The sequence below is a fragment of the Leptonychotes weddellii genome, chromosome X, assembly GCF_054177405.1.
Source record: "Leptonychotes weddellii isolate Sample4059 chromosome X, ASM5417740v2, whole genome shotgun sequence".
Lineage (NCBI taxonomy): Eukaryota > Metazoa > Chordata > Mammalia > Carnivora > Phocidae > Leptonychotes > Leptonychotes weddellii.
Window position 1 is genome coordinate 50,421,980 of NC_138385.1, and position 13,073 is coordinate 50,435,052.

Consider the following 13,073-nt stretch of genomic DNA (forward strand, 5'->3'; position numbering starts at 1 on the left):
ATTTTATTCTTTTTGTTACAATTGTAAATGGGACTGTTTACTTAATTTATTTTTTTGATAGTTCATCATTAGTGTATAAAATATAACAAATTTCTGTAGATTGACATTGTATGCTTCAACTTTAACGAATTCTTTTTTTAGTTCTGACAGTTTTTGAGTGCAGTCTTTAAGTTATTCTATGTATAATATCATGCCATTTACAAATAATGACTGTTTTACTTTTTCCTTTCAAATTTGGATGATCTTTCTTTCTATTTCTTGCCTAATTGCTCTGGTTAGGATTTTCTATACTATGCTGAATAAAAGTGGCATGACTGTGCATCCTTACAACTCTTTCTGACATGAAGAAATTGATATTCTGAGGGGTTGCTTACAGCCACATAATCAGGAATATGGCAGAACTTGGGCTGGAACACGGGTCTCTTTACTTCAAGTTTAGTTTTATACACCACACCATGTTGCTTCTGGGTACAATAAATGTTCCCTGCCTTTCACCACCACTAACATATATCAATACAACAATCTGAAAATATGACCTTTAGTGCTTTCAATGTGAGGCTTCCATCTCACCAGTGCATTTTATGTAAACCAATACTAATACCATGGAAATTTCTAAAGCAGTCCATGAGAAAGGTTTCCTAAATAAGTCTTACATATGGACATGAAAACACTTTACTTTTCATTATAGCAGAGGTACACATAGCATCAATAGTCAACAAAATGATCCTTTGTTGGAGTGAAGGGAGGCAACATCTTTATTTATCAAGAACAAAACTAATCATATCTTGGAAGGAGGACTTAGTCCTCCTAGTGCTCCTTGTATCTGTCCCAATCTTTGAGACAGCTAAAGTAATGGTTATAAGCACACTCTGGAATCTTTCCCAGAGATTTCTCAGCAGACTTCCCCTGAAGTCTGATTAGCCAGGTTTCAACATATACTCATTCATGAATCAATTATTGGAAAGGAGAATGAATGGAATTCTTGTGATTGGCTTAGTCTACTTAGAATTCCCTTCAGTCTGAGGAAAGATCAGGTTTTGTGAAGTAAACAAAATTGGGTCTCCTGTAAATAGAAATAAGAAAAGGAATTACAATAAGGTAGGCAATCAATAATATTTCTACAGTTCTTTCCCAAGGAAAACAATGTATTAACATTATTTTCAGTTAAATCCTATTGATTTTTTCAGTAAATTACTGCAACTTTGGGACTCTTCAAAGCAGAGAAACTATTCAGAAATCCTTTTTTTAGACTTCAGCTTTAGATTTTTTCTATTTTGTGTGTGTGTGTGTATATATATATATATATATATATATATATATATATATATATATATCCAGCAAGGCTATCATTCCGAATAGAGACATAAAAAGTTTCCTAGACAAAAGAAAGCTACAGTTGTTCATGACCACTGAACAGGCCCTGAAAGAAACATTAAAGGAACTCTTTGAGTGGAAAGATTAAAAGTGACAAAAACATGAAAGGAAGAGAGAAGATCCCCAGAAATGACAAAACAAGTAATAAAATGGCAATACATCCATATCTATCAATGATTACTCTGAATGTAAATGGAAAACTTCCAAATTTATTCTATGAGGCCAGAATTACCCTGATACCGAAACCAGATAAAGACTCCACACCAATATCCCTAATGAATATGGATACAAAATTTCTGAAAAAATACCAGCAAACCAAATCCAACAGTACATTAAAAGAATCATTCACCACAGTGAAGTGGAATTTATTCCTGGGCTGCAAGAATGGTTCAATATTTGTAAATCAATCAACATGATATACCACATTGATAAAAGAAATCATAAGAACCATATGATCCCAGTAGGTACAGAAAAAGCACTTGGCAAAGTACACCATCCATTTCATGATAAAAACCCTCAACAAGGTAGGTTTAGAGAGAATTTACCACAACATAATAAAGGACATATATGAAAAACCTACAACTAATATAATCTTCAGTGGGGAAAACCTAAGAGCTTTTCTTTGATGGTCAGGAACAAGACAGAGATGTCTACTCTCACCACTGTTATTTAACATAGTACTGGAAGTCCTAGCCACAACAATCAGAGAACAAAAACAAATAAAAGACATCCAAATCAGCAAGGAAGAAGTCAAACTTTCACTATTTGCAGATGGCATGATATTCTATATAGAAAACTCAAAAGACTCCACCAAAAAAACAAAAAAAAAACAAACAAAAACAAAACCTGGTAGAACTGATACATGAATTCGGTGTAAAGTCACAGGATACAAAATTGATGTGCAAAAACCTGTCACATTTCTATACACCCATAATGAAACAGCAGAAAGAGAAATCAAGGAATCAGTCCAGTTTACAATAACATCAAAAACCATAAGGTACCCAGGAATAAACCTAGCCAAAGAGGTAAAATATCTGTACTCTGAAAACTAAAACATCAATGAAACAAATTGAAGATGACACAAAGATATGGAAAACCATTTTATTTAGTATATTAATATGAAATACAGTGATTATTTTTTGAATTTTGAAAAAGACATATTTTAGGGAAAAATTTTACGTTTGTGATGTATCACACCTTTTATATAATGTTGGATTCTATTTGCTAATATTTGGTTAGGGATATATGTTCATGAGATATATTGGTTTAAATTTTCTTTCATGTTATTATTTTTTTTTAAGATTTATTTAGGGACACCTGGGTGGCTCAGTCAGTTAAGCATCTGCATTCAGCTCAGGTCATGATCTCAGGGTCCTGGAATTGAGCCCTGCCTTGGGCTCCCTGCTCAGCAGAGAACCTGTTTGTCTCTCTTCCTCTGCTCCTCTCCCCGCTATTTCTCTGTCCCTTTCTCTCTCTCTCAAATAAAACCCCAGGTGCGCCTTATGTTTATCTGGCTTTGGTACTAGGGAAATATAGGCCTTATAAAAAAAATAGAATATATGCTTTCCAATTGTATTTTATGAATTAGTTTATTTTAGTCTCACAATAGTTATTTGTTAAAAGATTCATGCAATTCATAATGAAACCATCTGGGACTAAAGGTTTTTTTTGTTTTGTTTTGTTTTGTTTTTTAAGATTTTAAGTTAAAGGGGCACCTTGGGGGCTAAGTTGGTTAAGCATCTGTCTCTTGGTTTTACTTAGATAATGATCTTAGGGTTGTGAGATCCAGCTGAGCCCTGTGTCGGACTCTTGCTGGTCATGGAACCTGCTTAAGATTCTGTCTCCCTTTCCCTCTGCCCCTCCCTCCCATCGCATGTGCTTTCTCTTTCTCTCAAATAAATAAATAAATAAATAAATAAATAAATAAATAAATAAAATATTTTTTTAAAAAGATTTTAAATTATAAATTCAATTTATTTACTAAATATATGGATATTCATATAATCTATTTCAAATAGAAAAGTTGTGGTAGATTGTGCATTGCAATGATTGGTCAGTCTTAGCTATGGTCTTCAAATCTATGGGCAGAAGATTAACCATGTTATTTTCTTATTTTCCACTCAATATTTGTAGAAATATTCCCTTTCACTCTTGTTATTGGTAATTTGTGCCTTCTTCCTTTTTTTTTTTTTTTTTTGCTTGGTTAGCCTGGCTAGAGATTTATCAATTTTATTGATCTTTCCAAAGAATAAAATTTTGGTTTTATTGATCCTCTCTATTCATTTTGTGATTGCATTTTCACTTACTTCTGCTCTAATTTTTATTTCCTCCCTTCCATTTACATGAGGCTTAATTTGGTCTTGGTCCCTAGTTTCTATCTAAATGTGGACAAAGGTTATTATTTAGATCTTTCATTTCTAACATATTAATAAAATGTATACATTTCCTTCCCATAATTTTAATGTAATCTATTTTAGTTTTTATTTAGTCAAAATATGTTTTTAAAAATTTTTCCCTAGACTTTATTTTTGACCCATGATTTATTTACAAATACAGTGTTTAATCTTTAAATATTGCCAATTTTCAGGTAACATTATGTGACTTATTTGTAGTTTAATTTCATGATGATCTGAGAGTCTGCATTTTATGATTTCATTTTTTTTTAAAGTTTCTTAAGATTCTTTTATAGACTGGTGCCTAGGTAATTCAGTTGATTAAGTATCTACCTTGGACTCAGGTCATATTCTCAGGGTCCTGGGATGGAACAATACATAGGGCTCTTTGCTCAACAGGGAGTCTGCTTCTCCCTCTTCCTCTGTGTACTCTCTCTCAAATAAATAAATTAAATTAAAAAAAGGTTGTTTTAGGGATGCCTAGGTGGTTCAGTATTTTAAGCATCTTCCTTCTGGTCAGGTCATGATCCCAGGGTCCTGGGATTGAGTCCCGCATTGGGATCCTTGCTCAGTGGGGGGCCTGTTTCTCCCTCTGCCTGCCGCTCCCCCTGTCTTTGCCTGCTCTCTCTCTCTGACAAATAATTAAACAAAAGCTTTTAAAAAAAGATTGTTTTAAAGATCAGAATATGGTGTATCCTGTTGACTATTCCATATGCACTTCATAAGAACATGCATTTCTGCTACTGTTGAATGGAGTGGTCTATAAATTAGATCAAATTGGTGGATACAGGGGCGCCTGGGTGGCTCAGTCGTTAAGCGTCTGCCTTCGGCTCAGGTCATGATCCTGGGATCCTGGGATCGAGCCCTGCATCAGGCTCCCTGCTCTGCAGAAAGCCTGCTTCTCCCTCTCCACTCTCCCTGCTTGTGTTCCCTCTCTCTCTGTCTCTCTCTCTGTCAAATAAATAAATAAAATCTTAAAAAAAAATTATAAAAAAAATTGGTGGATACAGCTATTCATTTCATCTATAACTTTACTTGAAGCTTTTTAAAGATTTATTGATTGATTGATTGATTGAGAGAGAGAGAGAGCATGACAGGGAGAGGGGGAGGGAGAAAGAGAGAGAAAATCTCTCAAGCAGACTCCACGCTGAGCATGGAGCCCAATGCAGGGTTCCATCTCATGACCCTGAGATAATGACCTGGTCTAAAACAAAAAGTCAGACACTTAAGGGACTGAGCCACTGAGGTGTCCCATACCTTCTTTTTTATTAATTATTGAGAAAGGAGTTGTAAGTCTCCAACTATAAATGTAAATTTTTCACTTTCCTTTTCCTTTTTAGATCCTTTATTTTCTTTGCCTCAAGTATTTGAAGCTTAGTTTTAAGGTTCATATATGTTTAGAATTAAGTATTTTGGGGCAATGAGCTCTATTATCAGTATGAAATGTCTGCTTTTATATCCATATTATTCTTTGTTTTGATCTTTTTTTTTTTTTTGACACAGAGAGAGAGAGAGAGACAGCAAGAGAGGGAACACAAGCAGGTGGAGCAGGAGAGGAAGAAGCAGGCTTCCCGCTGAGCAGGGAGCCCAATGCGGGACTCGATCCCAGGACCCTAGGATCATGACCTGAGCTGAAGGCAGACGCTTAACTGACTGAGCCACCCAGGCATCCCTATTCTTTGTTCTGAAGTCTGCTTTATCTGAAATTAATGTACCTAGTCCAGATTTCTTTTGATTAGTGCTAGCAAATTTTACCATACTTCCACATTTTCATATCTATGTATTTATACTTTTTAAGACCCTTTTGAGTTTTTATGGCTTTTACTTTTTAAATCAGTTTAGGTTTATAAGAAAATTGAGAGGAATGTATATGGATTCCCCATATACTCTCTCTTCCCACACAGGCATAGATACTTATTATCAACATAACTGACCAAATTGGTACATATTTTTATGAAAGATGAACCTACATTGACACACTGAACTCACCTAAAACTTGAAATTTACTGTAGAGTTCACTTTTGGCATTGTACATTTTCTGGGTCTGGGCAAATGTATAATGACATTTTAAAAATAATTATTTAATACATATTTAAGATTCTTTGACATAGTATTATGTATTTAAGTTCCCCATATGTCTAGATGTTAATTATATCCAATTGATTGATGCTACTATTGAGTTCAATTGTGTTCTTACTGATTGTCTGCCTGCTGGATCTGTCTATTTCTGAGAGAGGGGTGTTGAAGTCTCTAACTCTGAGAGTGGAAACATCTATTTCTCCTTTCAATTCTGTACCTTATGTAGTTTGATGCACTGTTGTTAGGCACATGCACAATAGGGATTATTATTATTTTTTTTTTGGAAATTAACACCTTTATTATTATATGATGTCCTTCATTGTCCCTGATAACTATATTTACTTTAAAATCTGTTCTGTCTGATCGGGCTCCCTGCTCCAGGGGAAGTCTGCTTCTCCCTCTCCCACTACCCCTACTAGTGTTCCCTCTCTTACTGTGTCTCTCTCTGTCAAATAAATAAATAAATAACATATTTTAAAAATATCTGTTCTGTCTGAAATTAATGTAGCTAATATTGCTTTCTTTTAAATAGTTTTAACACAGTGTATAATTCACTATCCATGTACTTTTAATCAATTTGAGTTTTTATATTTAATTTGTATTCAAAATGAATGATCAAACAAACAAAAAACAGAATAAAACCTGCAAATATGGAGGACAAACTGACATTGCTAGAGGGAAGAGGGGTGGGGGCATGGACAAAGTGGGTGAAGAGAAATGGGAGATTCATACTTCCAGTTATGGAATGAGTAAGTCACAGAAATAAAAACAAAACAAAAGAAAAAAACAAAACAAAACAAAGCAAGTGAAAAATCAAACAAAAAGCAGAATCAGACCTATAAATACAGAGTACAAACTAATGGTTAGCAGAGGGAAGAGAGTGAGAAAGGGGCAAAATGAGTATGAATGATTAAGTCATGGGAGAAAAAGGTACAGCATATGTAATATAGTCATTGATATTGTAATAGCATTGTATGGTGACAGATGGTAGCTACACTTATAGTGAGCAGAGCATAACATATACAGAAGTTGAATCAGTATGTTGTACACCTGAAACTAATGTAACTGTGTGTCAACTATACTCAAAAGCAAAATAAAGTGGTTTTCTTGTAGACAATATATAACTGGTTCTAATTTTTTGATCCATTCTAACAATCTCTGTCTTATTTAGTGCATTTAAACCATTGATATTCAAAGTGATAGCTGATTTAGATTAATTAATATTTACCATAATGGTTACTATTTTCTATTTCTTGCCTTTGTTTTTTATTCTTAATTTTGTCTTTCACTATTTTTCTTTTTTGGTGGTTTAAACTGAAAATTTTAGGAGGGGAAATGATGTCAGAGGAGTAGGGGACCCTATTCCAATCGGTCCCTGAAATTGAGCTAGATATCTACCAGACCACTCTGAACACCCACAAAATCAGCCTGAGATGTAAGAAGATAGAACTGGATCTCTACAAGCCGAATATCGCAGGTGGTTGGTTTCGAGGTACGAAATGGGGAGCTGTGATTCTGCAGACAGATATCAGAGGATAAAGGGAAGGGGGAGGGAGCCGAGCCGTCTGGATCCTACACTGCCACTAAGCGATAACTTCCTGCACTGGGGACGGGGCACAGACTCACAGACTGGTAGTGGCAGGGAAAGGACTTTAGGGCAGCCCCCTGGATGGAAACATGGATTGGCGGGACCACGCATGCAAACTGGGGGCGCCTGGTGATTTTAGAAGCACAAAGGACAGAGACATGCCCTGACCTGGAGGCGAGGACTGGGAGTGCTGCTGAAGGGTGTACAACTCAAGACGCTACAGGGTATAGCAGCACACACAGAAATGAAGAGACTGTGGCCTGGAGAGCTCACTGAAGAACAGACTGCGGTCTCTCTGCTCTGAGGCAGAGGGTTGGAATCAATCTCTTCTCCTCTGACTCTTGGAAGAGACGTGGAAAGCCACCAGGGAAAGGTGTCAGAGAATAAAAGGCCCAAAAAACGGGTTTTCACTGAGCCCATCCCCCACCACAGGGGTCAGGGCAACTCTGCCCAAACAGGGTTGCCTGAGTAACAGCATGGCAGGACCCTACCCCAGAAGACAGGCTGGGAAAACAAGAGGCCAGCAACCCTAAGGTGTCTAGAAAACAGGTGCACCTAGCTTGGGTTTCGGTCAATAATTTGGACTCTACATTCCCTCAACCACCCATCAACAGAATGACTATGAGGAGGAACCCCGAAAATAGGAAAGACTCAGAGACTTTGACTTATGCCACAGATTTACAAATGGATTCAGATATAACCAAGAAGTTGGGGATGGAATTCAGGCTAGCAATTGTGAAGACAATAGTTAGGATGGAGAAATCAATTAATGGCCTCATAGAGTCTCTGAGGGCAAAAATGAGGGCTGAACTGGCAGAACTTAAAAATGCTACCAATGAGATCCAATCTAATCTAGATAACTTAACATCTTGGGTAAGTGAGGCAGAAGAACGAATCAGTGACCTTGAAGACCAATTAATAGATAAAAAGGGAAAAGAGGAGGCCAGGGAAAAGCAACTCAGAATCCATGAAAATAGAAGAGAAATAAGTGACACCATGAAACGTTCCAATGTCAGAATTCTTGGAATCCTGGAGGGAGTGGAGAGAGAGAGGACTAGAAGATATAGTTGAGCAAATCGTAGCTGAGGACTTCCCTAATCTGGGGAATGAAACAAACATTCGTGTCCTAGAGGCAGAGAGTACCCCTCCCAAGATGAAGGAAAACAGGCCAACACCCCGGCATATAATAGTAAAACTCACAAATCTTAGAACCAAGGAAACCATCCTAAGGGCAGGTAGAGGGAAGAGATTCCTATCCTACAGAGGGAAGAACATCAGAATAACATCAGACCTATACGCAGAGACCTGGCAAGTCATAAAGGGCTGCCAAGACATATTTAGGATACTAAATGAGAAGAACATGCAGCCAAGAATACTTTATCCTGCAAGGCTGTCATTTAGAATGGATGGAGAGATGCAGAGCTTCCAAGAGCAACAGAAACTGAAAGAATATGTGACCACTAAGTAGGCCCTGCAAGAAATATTAAGGGGTGTTCTATAAAAGGAGAAAGACCCCAAGAGTGATACACAACAGAAATTTACAGGGACAATCTATAAAAACAAGGTCTTCACAGGCAACATAATGAAAATTAATTCATATCTTTCAATAATCACTCTCAACGTGAATGGCCTAAACGCTCCCATAAAACAGCACAGGGTTACAGATTGGATAAAATGACCCACCCATATGCTGTCTACAAGAGACTCATTTTGAACCTAAAGATACATCCAGACTGACAGTGAAGGGATCAAGATCCATCTTCCATGCCAGGGGACCTCAACAGAAAGCTTGGGTAGCAATTCCCATATCAGACAAATTAGATTTTAAACTAAAGACTGTAGTTAGAGATGCAGAAGGACACTATATCATTCTCAAAGGGTCTATCCAACAAGAAGATCTAACAATTGTAAATATCTATGCCCCCAACATGGGAGCAGCCATCTACATAAGCCAACTGTTAACCAAAATAAAGAGTCATATTGGTAACAATATGTAAATTGTAGGAGACCGCAATACTCCTCTCTCAGCAATAGACAGGTCATCTAAGCAGAAAATCAACAAAGAAAAAGAGCTTTGAAAGACACACTGGACCACATGGACCTCAAAGATATATACAGAACATTCCACCCTAAAACAACAGAATACTCATTCTTCTCAAGCACACACAGAACTTTCTCCAGAATAGACCACATACTGGGCCACAAATCAGGGCTCAACCGATACCAAAAGATTGAAATTATTCCCTGCATATTCTCAGACCACAATGCTTTAAAACTGGAACTCAATCACAAAAAAAAATTTGGCAGAAATTCAAATACTTGGAAGCTAAAGACCACTCGGTAAAAGATTGTTTGGGTCAACCAGGAAATAAAAGAGGACCTTAATTCATGGAAACCAATGGGAATGAAAACACATTGGTCTAAACCTATGGGTTACTGCAAAGTCTGCCCTATGGGGGAAATACATAGCCATCCAAGCCTCACTCAAAAAAATAGAAAAATCCCGAATTCACCAACTCTACACCTTAAAGAACTAGAGAAAAAGCAACAAACGAAGCGTAAGCTATGCATTAGAAGAGAAATATTGAAGATCAGAGCAGAGATCAATGGATTAGAAACCAGAAACACGGTAGATTAGATCAACGAAACTAGAAGCTGGTTCTTTGAAAGAATTAATAAGATCAATAAACCACTGGCCAGACTTATCCAAAAGAAAAGAGAAAGGACCCATTATAATAAAAATATGAATGAAAGGGGAGAGATCACAACTAACACCAAGGAAATAGAAACAATTATTAGAAATTATTATCAACAACTCTATGCCAATAAGCTGAGCAACCTGGAAGAAATGGATGACTTCCAGGAAACCTATAAGCTGCCAAGACTGAAACAGGAAGAAATTGACAACCTGAATAGGCCAATAACCAGTAAGGAGTTTGACACAGTGATCAAAAACCTCCCAAAAAACAAGAGTCCACGGCCTGGTGGATTCCCTGGGGAACTCTCCCAAACATTCAAAGAAAAAATAATACCTATTCTCCTGAAGCTGTTTCAAAAAATAGAAATAGAAAGAAAGCTTCCAGACCCATTCTATGAGGCCAGCATTATCTTAGTCCACAAACCAAGCAAAGATCCCAACAAAAAGGAGAAATTCAGACTGATATCCCTGATGAATATGGATTCCAAAATCCTCAACAAAATCCTAGCTAATAGGATCCAACAATACATTAAAAGGATCATCCACCATGACCAAGTGGCATTTATCCCCGGGATGCAAGGGTGGTTCAACATTTGCAGATCAATCAATGTGATAGAACACATTAATAAGAGGAGAGATAAGAACCATATGGTCCTCTCAGTTGATGAAGAAAAAGCATTTGACAAAATACAGCATCCTTTCCTGATTAAAACTCTTCAGAGTATAGGGATAGAGGGAATATTCCTCAAGTTCATAAAATCCATCTATGAAAAACCCACAGTGAATATCATCCTCAGTGGGGAAAAGATGAGAGCATTTCCCTTAAGAACATGAACATGTCAAAGATGCCCACTCTCGTCACTATTGTTCAACATAATATTAGAAGTCCTAGCAACAGCAATCAGACAACAAAAAGAAATAAAATATATTCAAATTGGCAAAGAAGTAGTCAAACTCTCTCTCTTCACGGATGACATGATACTTTATGTGGAAAACCCAAAAGACTCCATCCCCAAATTACTAGACCTCATGCAGCAATACAATAATGTGGCAGGATACAAAATCAATGCACAGAAATTAGTTGCTTTCTTATACACTAATAATGCAACTGTAGAAAGAGAAATTAGAGAAATGATTCCATTCACAATAGCATCAAAAAATCATTAAGATAACTTGGAATAAACCTAACCAAAGAGATAAAGGGTCTATACTCTAGGAACTACAGAACATTCATGAAAGATATTGAAGAAAACACAGAAAGATGGAAAAACATTCCATGCTCATGGATCATAAGAATAAACATTGTTAAAATGTCTATGCTACCCAGAGCAATCTGTACCTTCAATGCCATCTTGATCAAAATTCCAATGACATTTTTCAAAGTGCTGGAACTAACAATTGTAAAATTTGTATGGAATCAGAAAAGACCCTGAATCTCCAAGGAAATGTTGAAAAGGAAAAGCAAAGCTAGGGGCATCACGTTGCCTGATTTCAGGCTATATTACAAAGGAGTGATCACCAAGACAGCAGGGTACTGGCACAAAAACAAACATATAGACCAATGGAACAGAATACAGATCCCAGATATGGACCCCCAACTTTATGGTCAAATAATCTTCAACAAAGCAAGAAAAAACATGCAATGGAAAAAAGACAGTCTGTTCAATAAATGGTGCTGGGAATATTGGACATCCACATGCAGAAGAATGAAACTCGACCATTCTCTAACAGCATACACAAAGATAAACTCAAAATGGATGAAAGACCTCAGTGTGACACAGAGATCTATCAAAATCCTAAAGGAAAACATAGGCAGTAACCTCTTTGACATTGGTCACAGCAACTTCTTTCAAGGTACATCTCCAAAGGCTAGGGAAAGAAAAGCAAAAATGAACTTTTGGGACTACATCAAGATAAAAATTTCTGCAGAGCAAAGGAAATAGTCAACAAAACAAAGAGACAACCCACAGAATGGGAGAAGATATTTGCAAATGACACTACAGATAAAGGGCTGGTATCCAAGATCTATAAAGAACTTCTCAAACTCAACACCCAAAAAACAAGTGATCAATTCAAAAAATGGGCAAAAGACATCTCCAAAGAAGACATACAAGGGCGCCTGGGTGGCTCAGTTGGTTAAGCGACTGCCTTCGGCTCAGGTCATGATCCTGGAGTCCCGGGATCGAGTCCCGCATCGGGCTCCCTGCTCGGCAGGGAGCCTGCTTCTCCCTCTGACCCTCCTCCCTCTCATGCTCTCTGTCTCTCATTCTCTCTCTCGCAAATAAATAAAAATCTTAAAAAAAAAAAAGAAGAAGACATACAAATGGCTAACAGACACATGAAAAAATGTTCATCATCATTAGCCATCAGGGAAATTCAAATCAAAACCACACTGAGATGCCACCTTACACCATTTAAAATGGCAAAAAAGGACAAGACAAGAGACAACAAATGTTGGAGAGGTTGTGGAGAAAGGGGAACCTTCTTACACTGTTGGTGGCAATGCAAGTTGGTACAGCCACTTTGGAAAACAGTGTAGAGGTTCCTCAAAAAATTAAAAATAGAGCTACCCTATGACCCAGCAATTGCACTACTGGGTATTTACCCCAAAGACAGAGATGTAGTGAAAAGATGGGCCATGTGCACCTCAATGTTCATAGCAGCCATGGGCGCAATAGCCAAACTGTGGAAAGAGCTGAGATGCCCTACAACAGATGAATGGATAAAGAAGATGTGGTCCATATATACAATGGAATATTATTTAGCCATCAGAAGGGATGAATACCCAAATTTTTCATCAACATGGATGGGACTGGAGGAGATTATGCTAAGTTAAATAAGTCAAGCAGAGAAAGTCAACTATCATATGGTTTCACTTATTTGTGGAATATAAGGAATAGCATGGAGGCCATTAGGAGAAGGAAGGGAAAAATGAAGGGGG

The 13,073-nt window shown here is 37.2% G+C and overlaps 1 long non-coding RNA gene across 1 annotated transcript in view; it reads left to right on the top strand.

Moving 5' to 3' along the window:
* Nucleotides 1-9,323: 9,323 nt before the first annotated feature.
* Nucleotides 9,324-13,073, top strand: part of LOC145717818 (uncharacterized) — a 164,402-nt gene continuing 160,652 nt past the window's right edge. The window contains exon 1 of the long non-coding RNA XR_014141265.1: nt 9,324-9,417. This is a non-coding gene — a long non-coding RNA (uncharacterized LOC145717818). The remainder of the gene's footprint in view (nt 9,418-13,073) is intronic.